General features: G+C 44.8%; 1 protein-coding gene across 3 annotated transcripts in view; it reads right to left on the bottom strand.

Moving 5' to 3' along the window:
• Nhsl1 (NHS-like 1) overlaps nt 1–19,798 on the bottom strand; it is a 232,454-nt gene that overhangs the window by 152,959 nt on the left and 59,697 nt on the right. Inside the window, exon 1 of one of the 3 annotated variants that reach the window (XM_063262308.1) lies at nt 1,342–7,508. The exons of the other annotated variants lie outside the window; for them this stretch is intronic. The gene's annotated coding sequence lies outside the window, so the exon portion shown is untranslated. Of the gene's footprint in view, nt 1–1,341; nt 7,509–19,798 lie in introns of those variants that run through there. 3 annotated transcript variants of the gene reach the window in all.

The following is a 19,798-nucleotide window of genomic DNA, read 5'->3' as shown; positions in this document are numbered from 1 at the left end:
TCCCAACACTTTGCAGGAAGACACAGATCGGAGACCACCACTGGCTACTGGGCAAGCTTGATGAGGCCCGTGATTCATAAGACACTGTCTCAAGACTAAACCAGATTACCACCTTTTTCAAAATGACATAGGTGATTTAGAGAGAGGCCTGGTGGTCATGTTTCAAAGCGCCTGTCAATCTATCATGAGAGAAGGAAAATAACTGAAGATCCACAGGACTCAAGGCACTAACGCTGTAAGAACTACGTGGGCAGAGCTAAGCACTGGAAGGTGGCAAGCGGCAGATAACTGCTTTTAAGGCAGACATGGATACGTTTTAATAGGCTGGTCTGAACATTTTCTAAATACCCTGTAGCGGATTAATTACGCAAGATCGCAAGGAGCTGTCTCCACTTTCTGAGAGTTTTGGAGCAAAGCTTTTGTCCATGGACAGTAAGCACCAGCAAGCACATAGCCAAGTGCCACAGCTGCAGGTCCCCAGTCACCCGCGCCTTTGCTATCGATGGACGTGCACCGCTTCCTTGCCTCCTCTCATAGGCTCCCCTAGCCAAATCCCTCTATGTAAGCATCTCGGTTCAAACCTAGGTTTCATGCACCAGATGTCTAGATGAATCTCGCCCGAGGGCCTTTAGAACAAAGACGCCCACTTTTACACAAGCCAACGGTGAGTGCCATCCAGACTGGCTGAGTCCTTAAGATGATGCAAATCCTTTAGACAGGAGATGCACACTTGATACCATGCACAGAAGAGACTGAGCCATTGCCCTCAGATGTGGTTGGTAGCGCTGTGAGCCCAGGAGCCCTCTCCTTTCTACAACCTACGCTCTTTCCTCCAACCAGGCTTCAGGTCTGGCTCTGATGTTAGTACAACACACACACACACACACACACACAAGCACACACACACACACACACACGCACGCACACTTACACATACACACTCATACCCACACGCACACACATGCACACACACAAGCACACACACATGCACACTCACACATGCCACTCACACTTACACACTCACACACTCACACACGTGTGCACACTCACACCCACTCACACTTACACACGCACACTTACACACACAAGCACACACACACACACATGCCTTGCTACACAGTTCAAGCACATCTATGAGTCATGCTTCCACTTCCTCTCAGGGTTCCCAGTAGTCTTCAGTGGCACAGAGTTCATTCATTCACAACAGTGCAAACTCAGTCACAATGAATGCTCCCACACTTGGGAATTACGGCCTTCTAAGCAACACTCAAATCTTTTAACGCTGAAAATAAAGAGAACTCCCACCCCTTGGCACTTTAAAAGTGTTTCCTTTCAACCTACCGTAAAACAACCACCTTGCTCTCGTTAGCAGATGAGAAATGAGTCACTCCTTTTCACCCGGCGGACGGACGGGCTTCCCAGGCACAATTCACACACTTCACACACGTTACACTTCAGGGGACCTTTTAAATATTTACTTGTTGGCAGTGTTCTTCCTTTCAGGTCACAGATTATAGTATTTGGCAACACAAAGGGAGGAGGGGATACAGTTATGAATTAGTAAACTGCCAAGGCTTCCACTTGTTAACTCAGTCTGACCTCAAAGGGGAGCTAGGCTTCAGCTCTTGGGAATCACCTTCAGGACAAAGCGAATTGGCCAGTTTTCTCCCAAAACTCCTCAGCTGTAGGCAAAAAGAGCCAAGTCTCTTCCTATGCAAATCGGTCTTGTTTACCTCAAAGTTTTGTGAGCCCTTCCACCCTTTGATATTCGGACCACCATGGACTTCTAAAGATAAGGGGGGGGGATTATTTGATCACATTATTTATTGGGGGGTGGGGTGGGTGGAGAAAGTGGGCACCGCAAGGGGAGGGGTGACAAAAAGACTTCTCCAAATCGTCAGTTTGTTCGGTCTTTCACGGCACAGCGCACTCAGATTTCTACTCACAGCTATTTCAGAGCGAGCTGGGAGTCCATGAAAGCATTTGGGAGAATGGAGCTAAACAGTGCCAAGTCCTTGACAGCTGTACTTTCTGTGGCCAACTCGGATGCCAACCCCCTGGACTTCTCAATCTCCCTGGCTCTGAGGGAAAAAAAAAGAATCCCTTCTCACCTCTTCTGAGGAGCCCAGTGGGGCCCTGCTGCATTTCCCTTGTGTGCTTTTGATCCCAGTGTGCTAGTCCAAGTTGGTATTTGCAAACCATGGCCCCGTACAGGAGTTACCTCAAGAGCTTCAATGCTACAGAAGTGTTGGCACAGTGTCAAGGGCTCAGAACTAAGGAGCAGCAGCCAGAGCTGAGACCACTTCTCCCCGGAAGACCAAGACAAGAGACATATCATTGTTAGGGATAGCACAGCAATCGAGCCCACACATTCACAGAGAAAAGACTACATGGAAAGGCTCTGATGAGACCCCAAGCTGTCAGACAAAACCTCTAAGAAAGGAGAAATCAGTCCAGGTCCCCGGCAGTCAGGTACAGACAGCTGCCACTAGGTGGCTGCTATTTTCAATAGAGCGAGGTCCCTGTGTGCCCTACCCAAGGCCCACCTAGCAATTCAACATTTCTTTGGTCTTGGGAGGTAAACTCAGAAAGTTATAACGCCACAAAGTCAAAAGTTGCCACTGTGCCAAACCAACGTTGTCGTGCATTATGGGACGCAGCCCGGACACCACTGCTGGTCTTGTAAGTCAGTCGGTTATCTGAGGTTGGAAACTAGTTGTTTGCTAAACAATTAACTTAAGTCATTATGCGTGCATGTTTTTTGTCAAAAACAAAACAGGAAAACAAAAGTGGATTGTCACACAAAACAAGGGGAATAGTTAAAATTTTAGAAATACTAAAAGCCTTAAGAACTAACCTCAGCGTACTAGAAAGCACTAGGCTAGATTATAGAAGGAACTTTCTCCTGTGATGATGTTTTGATTTTCACGAGGCACAGCTACACATAGAAATAGGGTAGAGATGGTCCCACACAAAGAGAAGGCGGAGCTGAGGGACCATTGAGGGGAGGAGGAGCTGTCCTGATTAGAAAGTAGAAAGTGAGAGGCCCTGGATAAAGCTCTTGGCTGCTCCTGGCTCCACCTTTGCCTGTGGGTGTTACAGATCTATATACGGTAGTCACCGTCAGCACCTTGGCAGAGAGCCCCCACGATGGCACGTGGCTATCTGAAACCATAGCGGGTACTGAGCCCATGTAATCCTCCACACACACAGACACACACACATATATACACATATACACATATACACATATACATATATACATACATACATATGACAAAATTTAATTTATAAACAATATCTACTAATAGATCAAAAGTAGTAAAAGGGCAACTGTAAAGGATACTAAACGAAGAAATGAGACAATATATCACAGTGAAGGTTATATATGAGGGGATCTCTCTTTTTCTCCTCTGTCCTCGAGAAATACTGTGTTTTATCACCTCATTTAAGAGGATCTCTCTATAGTTTCATTATTGTATATCGGCATCAGTATTCTTGCCCTTTGGAGCCATTCTTAAGTAAAATAAAACTGGTTTAAACACGAGCAGTATTCAGCGATTAGACGGCTAACTAGTGGCTCCTAAGTGGTTGACTGCATGGAAAATATACTGGACAAACAGATCACTGTGCTGAAACCAGAAAGTAGTGCGAGGTTATATCACACTACCAAGCAGTGGGCCATGAAAACCTTATTCTCGAAGTTTTCCCTTAGTCATTTTTGAGGCTCCAGTGGACGTCATAAAACTGCCATTGTGGAAATGAATCCCTCCGGATGCAGGAAGAGGACTATGATGGGCAGCCAGAAACGCCACTATGCTAACAGCAAAGAGGAGGAAGTTAGGCTCTTCTGGATTCCTAACCTTTGAACACTATCCTTTCCCTTCACATCTAAGGAGGAGAAGGAGAGGGGGCAGCGAGCATAAACCCATCTTCAGAAATGAGAAAGAAAAAGTAGCCAAGATGAAGTATCTTTTCTTCCGCGGGTCTCACATGACTCCGGGTCTCACAGGACTCGGCTGGAAAGGCATTTCCTCAGTACTGACCAGACTGTCAACAGGCAATCTAGTACTGAAGGGATGGACAGTCCTTAGAGGCTTAAGGAGAAGGCTGGAGGTCTGGATTGTTCTGCCCACCCGTCTGGCCAGTGGGAAAAGCCCGCAGCTCTTTGGGCCAGCAACCTCAATAATGAAGGACTTGAATTGCCACCCTTAAGGCTCTCCCAGCTGTGCGGCTAAGGTTCCCTGACCACCAGCACAAGACAGTCAGAATAAACAATGTAACCTCTCCTCTATTGTTAAAGTACAATGGGAGGCCCCCCAGGGTGGTGGGGAGTAATTTTTTAAATTAAGGCTTTTCCATCCAGTACATAAAAAGCACTTCTAAAATCTAAAAATAGGCTGAAAGATCATGTGAACTAAACAAAACACGATTTTGATGGACCAAATGGAGAGTCGAGCTGTCGTGACATAGTTAAAATTACATAAAGGAACTAAGTGTTTCATTTAGTAAGATGCTTTCAATGGTGAAGGGGCGACCCCACTTGGCAAGATCACCAAAGACATTGAAAGAATCCACAAAGACATCCCAGGCTGTTTGCCACAATTAACAGCAGACCTGAGAAGTTAACAAAGCTGTGTTAAGTTTGAAATTCACATCCATTTCTCACCCACATTCGACTGGACGGGGCGCTCCCCACTCAGAGCTGCAAGCTTCCGTGACTGCAATCCTTAGCAAATTCACCCTGCCTTCCTGGGCTCCAAAGGAAATCTGTCTTAAGGCCAAAGTAAAGCACTCGCTCGGAATTAGCACCTTGCGAAAGATCGATCGTAAAGTAAGACATCTACTGCAGTGACTTTTTTAATTGTTTGGAGACAGGGTCTCAAGTACTTCTGTACGGTCTGGACTTGTTAGTAAGTCAAAGATAACCTTGAAGCTTTTAATGGCTTTTTAAACATTTACGTTTTAAAAACATTTAATGTTTTTGGCTTTGCGTTTTTTGAGAAAGGCCATTTATTTATACTCTATCATGTTTGGCACTAAGCGCCTCTGTCCACTGGACGATCTCATCATCGACCTTCCTTTGAACTTCTGATCCTCCTGTCTCCACCTCCAGCGTGCTATAGGGCCACACCCAGTTTATGTGGTGCTGGCGATCACACCCAGGACTTCACATGTTAGGCAAGCACTCTGCAACGGACAGACAGATTCTGCAGGAATATACTGAGTCGAGTACAAAAGTACGGGCACCTACTGGATAAACACGTCTAGTGCTGTTTCTGAAGTTTCTGTCAGCTATCATCAAGAGAAAGCTTAGAGGCAACATGGGCACCTCACTCTCGAATTTTCTTTGAATCTCTTTAATCTGTCATCCACGGTAACTAACTAAAGGAAGGGACTTTGGTAGTAAAAGGTATTTTGTGAGGGACCGAAACTCCATGGGTTCCACCCACCTTTCCCTGAATCTCCTTGTGATATAATTACAGTGGGCTTCTCTCCTCCAGGCCATTTAACCAAGGTCCACATCAAACTACAGGAGGAAAAAGAGGCAAAATGGAATGTCCCAAAAACTAACCTGTCAGGAACCACTAACTGCCTGAAATACTGGGAACTGTACTTCTTCAGGAATGACAAAGCCTCATGGGAAAGTGTGGTGGCCTACAGGCTTGTCCTTAGAAACCCCTGCAACAATGTGGCTTGAGGCCATTCTGGCTGGGAAATTGCAGGGAATGGCCCTGGCCAAAGTCCCATTCTCTTGATCAGTATTTAATATTTAATTAACGCTTGCTTTAAATTTGACCCAAAATGGTAGAGTTGGTTTGTCTGGTGAGTGGCAGCGTTAGCGGTAATATCTGTCCCGATGTGATTCTCCAGCATTCGTAGGCCAGAAACATCAGCGCCAGCTTCAACAAGTTTAGACAAAGGAAACACACTAGAAGGTCACCCAGTAGCTCACAGGCTTCAAGATCTGGCACACAACCGACCTCGACTGACCTTCAGGAAACACTGGAAGTGACAAGCCAAGAATGTCTCTATCAAACATGTCCCTTCCTTTCTGTGCAGAGCATCCTCCACAGAGCTGCAGGGTGGGGTTTCTAGAATTCTTAGGAGTTCAACTAGATTCCCCCAATCAAAGAGAAGGAGAAGAATGTGGCAGAATGTGGTAGATTGTTTAGAGACAGACTCTGTATAAAGAAGTCAAATTTAAATAAGACTGTTGCTAAGGCTGGGAGACAGCTGGGTGAATGAACTACTTGCCTTGCATAGGGACCTGAGTCTAATCTCCAAAAGCAATGTAGAAAAGTCGGGTGTCCTGACATTCTTTTGCTCCGCGTCTTTCTCTTTCCCTTCACCTTGCCCCTCAACTCTAGGCTCCTATGAGGTCACTCTGCCACTGAGGATTGGTGTTTAACCTGGTTCAGACAAATGAAGCCAAGAGACAGGCTACCTGAGCAAACAAGGTTCTGCGGTAGGGTTAGGGCCAGGCCGTGTGGAGAATTAAATCCTCAGGAGTGCATCCAGATTTACAACCTTCGAAGTGCAACACGATTAATATCATCTGGGATAAAATTAACACCAACCACTGTTGCTGGAGTAGTCAAAGGCCACTTCTGTTCCGCCTTGACTGCTAGCACACGTTGGTCACTAACATGCAGATAAGTCACTGGGTCAGTCACCATCTCTCAGTGATGGATTCCGTTGTGATGGTCAAAACTTGGTGGTTGCCAAGCTGCACTGTCAATAACATTGAATGGTTAGAAATCCCAATCACGATCCTTTACAAAAGCATTGACCGTGATCCCCAGACTATGGGAAAGACAGGGTCCCACAAATGATCTGAAGCTACCTGTCTTTGTATTCATGAATTCATGTAAAAGTCATCTTCAAAACACTAGAGTTTTTGCCCAAATTCCCAGAGTACAATCTGTCCCCATTACCACCTTCTCCTCATTTACCACACCCTATGAGCTCAGAGAAACCAGAAGGCAAAACTCCCACTTCTACGAAGCGAGTCGCCACGATGCAGTAAGACGTGTGTGAGCGAGCAGAAGCTCCCAGGAGTGATGTGCCTCCTTGGTGGGCATCCTAGAAAAGTATGAGTTATTTGGGGCTGGCACAATTATCAGGTGACAACTGGTAGCCAGGCAGCAGGGCTGCTGGTCATCTTGTAATGTAGACTGCTGTTCTGTTAGTTTTGCATAATTAGGGCTGGGTGAGAACTGAGGTCTTGTTGCAGCCTTGTAATCCCAGCACCAGAGAGGCAGAAACATGCAGCTCTCTGGGGCCCATAAGCCAGCCAACTCAAACCTACATGGTGAACTCCAGGCCAGCGGGAGACCCTGTCTTAAAAACCAAAGTGGACAGCATTTGCTTTCAGACCCTGAGACAAGGAACTAAGGTGCATATTTTACATCATATTAAAGCAGACCTGGCTTCCAGGTTCTCCCAGCATCCCTCAGTCCCACAAAGCATACCCTGCCCTGAACCCTGAACTTGCCAGCTGCCTTTCTCTATATAATCTGAACATTTTGTGCTCTCTCACGCTCTCTCTCTCTCTCTCTCTCTCTCTCTCTCTCTCTCTCTCTCTCTCTCCTCCCTCCCTCCCTCTCCTCTCTGTAAATGCTTGTGTATGCACTCTTTCTCTCTTTCTCCATCTCCCTCCCCACTTCTCTCCCCATGGTGACTTCCCTGGCCCTCGGCCCTTGAGGCCAGTAAACCCACCCAAGAGCAGCTTCCCAATAGACCTGCACGTAACATAATCTAATCTGGCTTGAACTGGCTCATTTCACTAGCAGAGAAATAACCTATCAGACACCACCTGGGAACAACACCCAAGGTTGTCCCCCATACCTACACATACACACACACACACACACACACACACACACACACACACACCCCTACACATACACCCCGCACACACACACCTCTATATACACACACACCCCTACACACACACACCTACACACACAGACACACACACAAAGACACACACACCTACACACACAGACACACAAAGACACACACACCTACACACACACACTCCTACACACACAGACACACAAAGACACACACAAACCTACACACACACACACTTACACACCCACCTACACATACACAGAGTTTCAACAGTTTTCATATTCCTACTTTTTATTTAAAAGAAAAAAACACTGAACATTTATGTTTGCCGTAGTGAACATCAAAACTTCCTGGAATTCACTGACTAGAAAAATAATTTTGGTGGCCAAGTTTAGGATTTTATCAGGCTCTTTCATGACCTGTGAAAAGTGCATCACAGACAAGCACGGCTTGCAGCTTTTTCACTGTGCTAATTACACATCCATGTGTGTCCCTCTAAAGAACTGATTACTCTCTCCAAATTAGTACGGTTCTGTCTGGACGATGACTATGAAAAGCTATAAACGGGACTCTCCTTTCAGTTTCTCTTCCATTACAGTTAGGGCGGTGGGAGAGAGGGTTCTGAACTGTAGGCACGGGTGTGCTTCGTCAGCCAGCAAACTCCTTTTCAGAAGGCTGCTGTGTGGCTCTGAGGTAACACTTGCCTAGCAAGCGTGCAGCCCTGGGTTTGATCCCCACCACTGAAACATTTCCATTTCTCTTTTTAACCACTTACTAAAGCCCCAGTTCCAGAGAGAAAAAAAGAAAATTATGATTGAGCCGCACTAACTTAAGGGTTCCATGGTGCGATCGGCCTGCCCTCATTAGTGCAAATTTTGCTGAAAATGTCCAATGGCTGATGCATATGAAAGTATATTCAGTGTTCCTAAAACTTCTTCTAAGTGCGTCAAGGAAAGAAAGAAGAAAAGAACAGGGCCCCTCTCTCCACCATGCTCGCAGGAATGATCTTCCAACCTTAGAGAAAGGACGCCTGCTTTCTCTTCCCTCTCTGTAGTGCGCTGACTGAATGGTGCCTGCGCTCTGTGCACCATAGCGAAGATGAAATTACAGTCAATGACTGGATACACGTTTCTTTTTAATTCAGGTCACTCCTTTGCTCTCAACCATTTGCCTGTAAAGGAGGAGTCTAAGAGCTGAGCTCATGGCCTGGCTATCCCTCTAGTTCCTTCCTGGACCATCGGGAAGTCACCCGGAGTCTGTGGCCAACTTCAGCCGCAGCAGTAAGACACATCTGTCACTATTTCATATCGGCATACAGCATGGCCTCAGATGTGGAATAGTACGAATCTTACGCTTTCTGTTCAGACATATTCTAAACAACATCTTATTTTATGTTAAGCAATACCTGGAGTCTATTTTTCCTTCTATAACACAGTCCGAAATCATGGTGGTAGGAAAATTAGAATTGGTTTATCTCCTCGACTGTGTAACCCAGATACTTGAGAAACCTCTAGGCTCTTCCTGAACGCCTTGAGATTATCAAATGACAAACGGTCAGCTGGGTCCAATCTGATCTCAAGGGAAGGCCTCTGGTTGGCTCAGGTTAGTATCTGTAGAAGGGACCAGAAAGTAAATTTCCAGCACCATCCACAAGCCTTTCTCATCAGTAGGTGCTAAGAGAATCCAGGATACCCAGGGGAGTATAATGAAGCAACAGAGCGGCTGGGCTGAGCGCGATTCCCTTCTGTTCAATGCCTACGGCAAGAGATTCAGGATCTACCAGTGCTATGCAGGCTTGACAGGCTCTTGGTGGCAGGGGAACAAAAACAAAACTTTCCAACTGCTTTTAAACATTGACACTGCTCTTTTTACTATTTATTTTAACTCACACTTATTTATTATGGGCATGTGTGTGCACGTTAAAGTGCACATGTAGAGGTCAGAGGACAGCTCAAGAAAGCCATTCCTCTCGCTCAACAACGAGCAGGCCCTAGGGAATTGAGCACAAGTCACCGAGCTTGGAAACAAATGTCCTTCCCCACTGATCCCTCTTAGCTGCCCCTATTTTTATTTTATGTGTGCGTGGGGGGAGGGGTTGCTTGCATAGGTGTCTATGCATCGAGTGTATCTCTCTCAGAGGCCAAAAGAGGCTGAGCCAGCTCACTTGGAACTGAAGTGATGGGCATTTGTGAAAGACCATGTGAGTGCTGAGAATTGAACCCAGGTTCTCTATAGGAACACACAGGGTTCTTAGCCACCGAGCTATCTCTCCAGTCCCACATTCACATTTCTGGAGAGAGGGGAAGGAAGGAGAGAGGGAGAGAGGGAGGAAGGGAGAGAGGGAGAAGGAAAGAGGGAGAAGGAGGAGGGAAGGAGAAGGAAAGAGGAGGAGGGAGGGAGGGAGGAAGGACTCCAGCTCTGAGGGGGAGGCAAGTGCCTGTAATCCCAGAATTCAGCAGTCTAAAACAGAAGAGATCACAAGTTTAAGGACCAACCTGGGCTGTATAACCAGACTCCCTGGGTAAGCAAGTACATAAATAGGTATTATGTATAAATAAATATTGCTAAGTAAACTCAACTACTACTCTTACTTCACTGGGCATAAAACAGCAGTATACCGTATTACTGTGAAATAAATAGAAAAAAAATCATTTGGAAAAATTTCACTTAAATTTTTCTTATCTTGGACCTAGCAAACAGGAGTGTAGACACTTTGCTCCCTAATATCCTCATTAAAACTTAATGTTTGGTAATTATAAGGATCAAAAGCTTTAATCCGTAGAAAGGGAAATTCTGTTTTAAAAGAACTTAGCCTCTAATATCTCAAATTATTCTGAAAATCTGTCAAAAATGTAATTTGTGGCGTGTCTGGGAGTGTCACTGAACATCAGGGTAAATCCACTTGGAAAGAACCACCTGCATCTCTCAGTCATTGATAATCACCATTTTCTATGTTCACGTGACACATTAGAAGACATAGGGGTTCGTTGGTCATATCTTTGGTTTGTTTTCATCCAGTTTGGTTTGGTTTTTTGCTGGTTGGTTGGTTGGTTTTGGGTGTACACCCTGATTACTTTTCAAGAATAACTGCACAAAAAAGAATTCAAAATAATTGAAAAGAGCAAATACAGGATAAGCCATTTTCAATCACATTAACCCAAAGGTTAAGCGATGCTCCCCAGGACTGCAGGGCATCTTGTTTTCCTGGAGCTGAGCATGCATTCAGGGCCTCTCCTAGCCCAGCCCTGCTGGGCACCTTTGCATGAGCTGCACTCCTGGAAGGGACTTGCGCTGCACAGCAACCATGGATGTTATTTTAAGGGATCTGTTTGGTTATGTTCTCTGGTTTACCAAATCCCAAGCTAAACTCCTAGATCCCTCAGGATATGGGAAACATTCTTGGCAGTCCCCTGGAAGCCCTTTAACCTGTTGTAGTCCTTTCAGCACCTCGAGCAAACTGGACTGCTATTGCTCTGCTGCCTGCGAGGGGAAGAGCGCTGGCACAAAACTGCCCCTAGGCAAATCAGAGATCAAGACTAAAGTCCAGGGCAGGCGCTTTCTTCTTAAATCAAGAGGCTATCACAGAAACTTGGGAACTCATTGTTTTGTAAAGACGAAAACAGAAATGAGGGTTAAGAAAGGAACCGTAGATGTGTAACTATCGGATGGTGAGCCCCACAAAGCATAAGGAGATCATGATTTCTTAGGAATAAAGAAACGCATCTGCACATATTGAAAGACGGTACGCAAGAATTAAGTATTTTAAAAATCTAATAAAGAAATATCAAGTTGGTTTTTTTTTTTAAATCTTGTTGCTTTGAAAACACTGATAAGGGCCAGCAAGATGGCTTAGTTGGTAAAGAAACTTGCCTTGAAACCTGATCTGAGTTCACCAGAACCCAGAGTGGAAAGGGAGAACCAACTCCTGAAAGTTGTCCTCCGACCTCCACATGTGATGTGTGTTCACTCTCTCTCTCATACTCACACACGTGCACACACAGATGCACACAGACACACACACAAACAGATGCGCGCACACACACACACACACACACACGCACACACACCCCCCAAAAGATAATTAAAATATATAAAAGTTTTAAAGAATTCATTGACTTAAAAGAAATATACAGGCAGTACTATGCATGACTTTCATTCTGAACCAAAGTATAAAGCAAAGGTCAAGAAATTAGCAAGGAAGCAATTCATGCTTTTTATTCAGTTTACGAATAATACATAAATTGGTGTGTGCGTGTATGCAATTTCATCGCATCACTTTTAGAGCCACCCCCAAAATCAACACAATCTTGTAGCAAGACTCCTTTGTGTTCTTCCTTTAGAGCCCATCCCTAGTTCCCCACAGACACTAACCTCACCTCTACCTCTGTAATTACATTACTCCAAGAATGTCATACAAATGGAATTACAAGGTGCACTTTCTCGTTCGAGACTGGCTTTTCCCTTCATCTACCATTCTTTCCTTAGGATTCTTCCAAGGTGTTGTATGCACCTCAGTTTGTACCTTTTTGTTAAGGAGAGTTAATTATTGTGGCTGTGAATGACCCATAATTTCTTCAAACACAGAAGAACTTTTGAGTGCTTTCCAGATTCTCGCAATTAGGAGAAATTACACATAATGCTACTATGAATGGCATATGTAAGTTTTCATCTCAGCTACAGAGACAAAGACAGATAGACAGACAGAGAACAACTTCTAGGTCACCTTTCAAGTTCATTGTCAATTTTAAGTAAAAATGTTGAACTATTTTCCAGAATGTTATACCAAAAAGTAGGGAAGACCTGGCCTCTCCATACCTTTGGAGGCCCACCATTCATCCCTGAGATGCTGCGGTACATTGTAACTTCCTTTAGAGTCGCACCATCCACAAGATGCTGTGGTACCCTGTAACTTCCAGTCTCATGACAACAAAGAAAAAAATAAACTATCTTCACTCACTTCATGGGAATATCTTCCCCAGCAAAACAGTTTTGTAATCAAACTATGTTCTCACAATAATTCTGTAACATTCTAAACATCTTTGACTAGATGCTCTCCTAGTTTGCACTTACAACTGTAGTCCTTACATAAGGCACAGGCTTAGGTGATGACTCGTTTTCTAGCTAGAGATAACCGTAATCATGAGTATCGTATGAAATGTCTGTTCTTCGTCTTTGAATAACATCCTCAAGAAAACTGCTGAGCTGTGGGTAGAAGTAACAGCCCAAGACTTCCATCTGATAAGCATGGTACAACTCTTCATGTAGTACGTAGATCTTGGAGTTTCTTCTATTTACACTTGCTAATATTAGGCACACAGCTCCAATACATGTTCCATCAGATTTACTTCATTGTCATTAAAGTAAACAGGGGTGTTGCAATTCTTTAGTTTTAGTGTCCATAGACATGCAAATAATTCTTACACGTCTATAGGACGGGTGTGTTGGGTGCAAATGTATGCACATTCCAATTTACACATGTATGTAAAGTATGTCAGACGCCTTCCTCTAGTATTCTTCATTTTACCCTTTAAACTGTTTGTTTGTTTGTTTGTTTGTTTGTTATTTGTGGATGGATGGAGTGCATGAGTTTACACCCACCCAGGCATACAGGAGCATATGGAGGCTTCAGGAACAGTTGGACCTTGGAATTGGAATTACAGGCAGTTGTGCTAGACCATGTAGATGCTAGACACTGAACCCTTCTGCAAGAGTAGGAAGTCTTCTGCAGAAGTGTCTTGAGCTACTGAGCCATCTCTCCAAACCCTTCCTCTTACTTAGGGGCAGAGTCTCTTATTGAAACAGATGCTCACTGTGTCAGTGAGAGCAGCTGGTCAGTCAACTCTCACGGGCTGCTTGTCTCTGTCAGCGCTCCAACCTTGGTTTACAGGCATATGTGGCAGGTCCAGCTTTTCTGAGGGTGCTGGAGGGCGAGCGCAGGTCCACATCATGGCAAGCACTCTTACCTACTAATCACCTTTCCCTGGCCTAGGATTGTTTTTCTTTGAGACAGCTCTCAAAGCCCTCAACTCACTGTGTAGCTGAGGAGAGTGACCTTGGACTCCTGACCTTTCTGCCTACACCTACCAAATCCTGGGGTTAACCGTAACCTTTATTTCACCTCATTTTACTTTTTTATTTGAAACAAAGATCGAAGGCATTTACCATGAGCCACAGATAATTCAGCAGAGATTTCCCCCTTGGAAGTGCACAGGGAGATACTTTCTGGTATGTTTGTTTCCTAAATCATCACAGTCCATAAATGTTTAGAATCACAACTGTCATCGTGACATGCATTTTGCATGTACACAGTCAAGATACTGCTGAGAAATTAAAACAGAATTCCTTCCAAGAGAAAGTCCATAAAATCTGAAACGGGCATGTCATGAATAAATGAGAGACACCCTCAAAGAAAGTTTTCTAAATTGACCAGCAGAAATGACCACACGAATCCACTAGTTTAGCACACACTGTTGTCTACTGGACTCCGTTTTCTTTTATGGAAAAAAAAAAAAACAAACAAACCAGCATCACTGAAATGTGCGAAATCAAAAGTGGCCAAAATGTAATTGCTAGTGTTAGACTTTTAAAATGAAAGAGTTGGTCTGGCATCGGAGTCCCAGGGTAGAGTGTGTGCCAAGTGTGCCCAGGTTATGGTTTGGATCAGCAGCATCACAAAGAAGCAGGTGGTGGGGAGAGAGAACACATACAGCAGAGAGAGTATTAACATAACTCATTTTAAAAGAAATCACAGAGCCTTTGAAAAAATAGACTAGGCTGGCCTATCAGAATGAAGATAGAATGAAGAATACAAATGTGTTCAAAACTGGAGAGAAAGCTCGGTAGATAACGTACTTAGCATACACACGAAGACCAGAGTTCAGATCCCAAGCACCCACCTGAAAGCCACGCCTGCCTCTCTGGAGGTGGAGACAGGGGAGCCCCAGGACACACACATACGTGCACATACATATGTGTATTCATACTTACACATATGACCATACATACATATACACATATACAAACACAAATACAAATATCAATTTTTTTATATTTATTTATTTAATGCATATGACAGATGGTTGTGAGCCACCATGGGCTTGCTGGGAATTGAACTCAGGACCTCTGAAAGAGCAGTCAGTGCTCTTAATCGCTGAGCCATCTCTCCAGCCCGCAAATACCAATTTTAACATCAATTCTAGTGACATTCTTTTCCCAGAGTGTGGTTGCTTTGTTTATTGCCAGAAAGACTCGGTTCTTCTGTCTGTCCACCTTGTTTTGAGGCAGTCTGTCTTGTTCTTTCTGTAGCTAGGAAGTGGCCCACTGCCACTTCTCGATTCACCACCTCATCAGACCAATTCCAACATTACTGATGCACACTACTGAATCTGGCTTTTTACATGGCTTCCGGGGACTGAACTCTGGCCGCCATACTTGTGCAGCAAGCACTTTTACCCACAGAACCATCTCCTCAGCCCTGACTTTCTAACTACTTCCTTTTACCTCTTGTTTGGGAAATTACAACTTCACAGGAAGCCCTTCACTCAGCATCTCCTCCACATGGTCTCTGATGCTTTCGCACGAGCATGAAACCGACTGGCACTGTACAGAAGACCAGTGACCTAACCCAATCGATTGTCACAGCTCATCCAGAGCTCGTCTGCTCTTTCTTTTCATGTAATCAAACAAAAAAGAAACCCGCAAGCCTCAAAAAAGGAGACTTACCAGAATTTAAACCTTGCAGGAGTAAAACCGGAAGAGCATGGGGCTGGAGTGACAGCCCAGAGGTTAAAAGCGCAAGATGTTCTTGAGAACTCTGGTGTTTGCCTCCTAACACCGCATCAGATTGCTCATGCTTGCCTAGAATTTCATCTTTACGAGATTCAATGCCCTCTTCTGACCTCTTAGGCCACCCACGTGCACATAGACAAAATTAATAAAATATTTTATAATAGAAAAAAATCACATTTTCATCGGCTCCAATTAATACTATACACACACCAATAATAATAATATTATTATTATTATTATTATTAATAATAATAATAATAATAATAATAATAATAATGATAATGATAAAGGTGGGGTTTTTGTTGTTGTTCTTCCTTTGGAGTCTGTGTTTTGCCCAGTATATCCCAGGCTGGCCCCCTAGATTTTAGAATTACAGGTGTATACTGTACTGTGGTCCTCTAGATCAGTGATTATTGACCTCTACTGTGTGGTTTGAAGGATATTTCAAAGACACAGATATAGGCACAAATATAAAGGCAAAACTCCATCAGAAATAAGGCACCAGGTCCAAATTAACTTTTCTTCCAGAGAGCAGACCACCGCAATTCCTCTAAGGTAAGTCTGTCTACTGAGGGAAGTCACATGCCACATAGGGAGGAGAATGCCAGGCCCCTTGTGCTGCCAGTCAAGCAGGTCAAACATGGGAAGACAGAAGGTTCAAGAGTTCTGGACTCACAGACTTAAGCCATAGCCTTCATTCCATAATTGCACACTGTTCCGCCCCCTCCTCACATCTCTAAATCCCCACTGTAAACTACTTGGAGAGTTATCTGTGCTTCTTTTCAAAACTGGGATTTCTATGAGTTCAAAATACAGAACACAAATGTAAGGGCTTCAGAAGACAGCAAAGAATTTCATGAATCCAAGTTATTACCGTGCTCCCATAGCCCTGCACTATGTCCGCTTTCCACAGAACAGGCACCTACAAACTGACACCAAGAGAGGCTGCCACAGAAATACCAGAATGCCCTGCACCTTACTTCCTCCTCTTTAGTCCCAGTACTGGGGCTAAACCCAGAAACTTGCACACACTAGGAAAGCATCCTAGCACTGAGGGCTAGCCTCAGCTCCAACACACTTTTTTTTATTGTAAATATTTTTCCATACAGTATATTCTGATTACAGTTTCCCCTCCCTCCTAGGTCCCCTCAATGCTCTTCCCATCCAGATCCACACTTTCTGTCCCCTCCTAGAAAACGAATAGGCACCTGAGAAATAACAACAAAATATAATAAGGTAAACAAAAGCAAACAAAAGGGGGCAGGTGTGGTGGTGCACACCTTTAATCCCAACGGAGGCAGAGGCAGACACACCTCTGGGAGTTCGAGGCCTGCCTGATCTCCTCAGTTCTGGGATAGATAGGACTACAGAGAGAGAGCTTGTTGTCAGGAGGAGGAAGAAGAGGAGGAAGAGGAGGAGGAGGAGGAAGAAGAGGAGGAGGAGGAGGTGGTGGTGGTGGTGGTGATGGTAGTGGTAGTAGAAAAGAAAGGAAAAAATCAGAATATGACAAAACAACCAAACAAGGAAAAGAAACAAGGGAAGAAAAAAAAATCACAAAAACGCAAAATAGACATTGAGACACACATGCTCACACACAGGAAAACTAGAAAAATATCCAAAACCTGAAGCCATAATATATACACAAAGGACCAGTGAGGTTTAAAACAACAACAACCAAAAAAACAAAAAAACAAAAAAACAAAAACCAAAACCCAAAACTTCCCTGACTCAACATTAAAAGACAACTCTAAAGATGACATTGAGTTCATCTTGTAATTGCCCTCCTCTGCTGGGCATGGAACCTGCCCTCAAGGGTGGTTGGTTTTCCCATAGAGACTCCCTTGGAGAAAAATAATTTTTCTGTTGCAAGTGGCTTACAGTAGGAGGCAGCTTCCGTGTCAGGGATGGGGGCATATGTCCACTCCCCCTGTCAGCTCTAGGACCCCATCTAGCACAGACCCACACAGGCATGTGATAGTCATTCTTGGTTGTCAGCCTCATAATATCTGGAATGAGTGCAGGGCACAAATGAGACGTACACCTGTGAAAGATTTTCTGCCTAGTTTGAAGTGAGTGAATCCACTTCTAGTCTGGACCTTTGAGACAGGAAGTCACACGCATCTCTGATTTAGATCTTGAGCCAGGAAGACAGCAGGCTTTTATCTGGATCTTGAGTGTGTACAACCCACACTTCTAATCCAGATCCTGGGGTTGGAGAAGACACACCTTTGATCCGGACCACGCCTTCTGCGGGAAGCCTATAGAAGGGCGTGGGAGGGGGAAGGTTTTGCTTTTTGTCTGCTTGCCCCAGCCTTCTTCACTGGCATTGGAATTGGAGACTACTTCAGAATCCCAGCACGCACAGAAGACCAGCTGAGACACTCAGCCTTGAGGGACCAAGCTACGACTAGATTCTTGGAGTTTCCATTCATTGTTAGACATTGTTGAATTAGTTGGACTGCAGCCTGTAACATTCATTCCAATAAATCCCATACATACATATACATATATATATACATATATACATATACATATAGAGAGAGAGAGAGGGAAAGGGAGAGAGAGGGAGAGAGGGGGGGGGGAGAGAGAGAACACGATTGTAGCAAGAACCATGTCTCTCATATGCTTTACAGGGCCCTCCATGGTAAGAGCTCAAGCCATTCCACAGATCCCTGGACACCAACCACTTAGGCCAGTGTCCCCAGCCTCCATATCCCCAGCTCACACCATGCCACTTATTGCCCTGCAACTTTTGTGACTGGCAGGATCCTGCCCCACTTGCACTTGGCTTAGCTTTCCCACTCCTTTCATGAGCCAAGAGAGGATCTCCTCCAGGATCGAGCGCCCGGGGCTCTCCACTGAATGCCTCTTTATACAATGTATGCACTGTGGGAGGGATTCCCTCTTCATCTCTTTCCCGTCTTCTTCTGCTTTGTACCTCTAGAAGCTGGCACGCTTGACACTCAGAAGTGCTCAAGTAATACAGTCATTGATTCAGTCATTAAGTGCAAAGGTCATCAGCCAGCGTTCCCCTCGCAGGTGGCTGGGCTCCACTGCTCTGAAGACTATTTCTAAACAGACCTAAATTATTTCTAAATAGACCTAAATATGTCTAAGTATGATTTAAATATGAATGTATTTTTTAAACGTAAATAAATATATAAGAAAGAAGGAAAACAGAAGTACGTATTCAGATCGGCGCCAGAACAAATTTGATGGTGATCTCCTTCCCTAGTCCATAAACAATGAGTGCATGCAAGCCCCAGGACACAACTTCTGGGTCTGCAAGGTACAGCTTAATGCTAAGCATTCCTCCAAAGCGGTGTGGAAAATGGTATGGCAAAGTATTCAAATCCTGATGCTCTGAGCTGCAACCGGCGCCCGCCGCTACCTCCTCCTCCTCCTCCCCTCCTCCCCTCTCCCTACTCTCCCTCCCCCTTTCCCTACTTCCCCTCCCCCTCCCTCAGCACATTAAAGCTTGGGGAACAAGTTGGCTGGCATGCAAGAAAGCAAGGGCAAACATTAGAACAAAAGCTAGAGGGAGCCCTGTGCAACACCTGCTGCTGTGTCACGTGTGTGACCCAGGTGGAGGCTCTGGCTGGCCCCGCCCCGCCCGTCAACGTTAGAGTTAAAGACTGAGCTGTTTCGTGTTTAGGAGGCCAGACGGAAAGTTTGCAGTGCCTTTCCTAATCCTATGAAACCAGTTCCAGCATATCTGGCAAGAGGATGTAGGATGCCTCCTCCAGACCTAGGAGGTTCAGCCTCCCGGGAGGTCCTTCTGGGAGCTGCCCCGGCAATTCCCAAGCATCCTAACGGAAGGGCCTCTGCTTTCCGAAGGCAGTGAGAAGTTGATCTTCGACCCCCGGAGCCTCCTTCACTGTCTAGCCATAGAACTCAGCATGACCGCCCAGCGGGGCACACGGTTCTGCAACACTGGATACCAACAAAGGAACGCCAGACTGAGAAACTGCTTTGTGTAAGCACATATTTTAACTCAGGAGAAAAGAAAGCTTCTTAAATGGGGCTTTAGATTGTTTGAAAGGCACTAACATGTCTGTCCATCAAAAAGTCATGAAAACTGCTTTGAATGACATGTTTTTCCAACCAAGCAATATCTGAGATAAAGGAAGCCAAAACTGGACAACAAAAC

Source organism: Rattus norvegicus, chromosome 1 (genome assembly GCF_036323735.1).
Source record: "Rattus norvegicus strain BN/NHsdMcwi chromosome 1, GRCr8, whole genome shotgun sequence".
NCBI lineage: Eukaryota > Metazoa > Chordata > Mammalia > Rodentia > Muridae > Rattus > Rattus norvegicus.
This window is presented reverse-complemented; position numbering and strand designations above follow the sequence as displayed.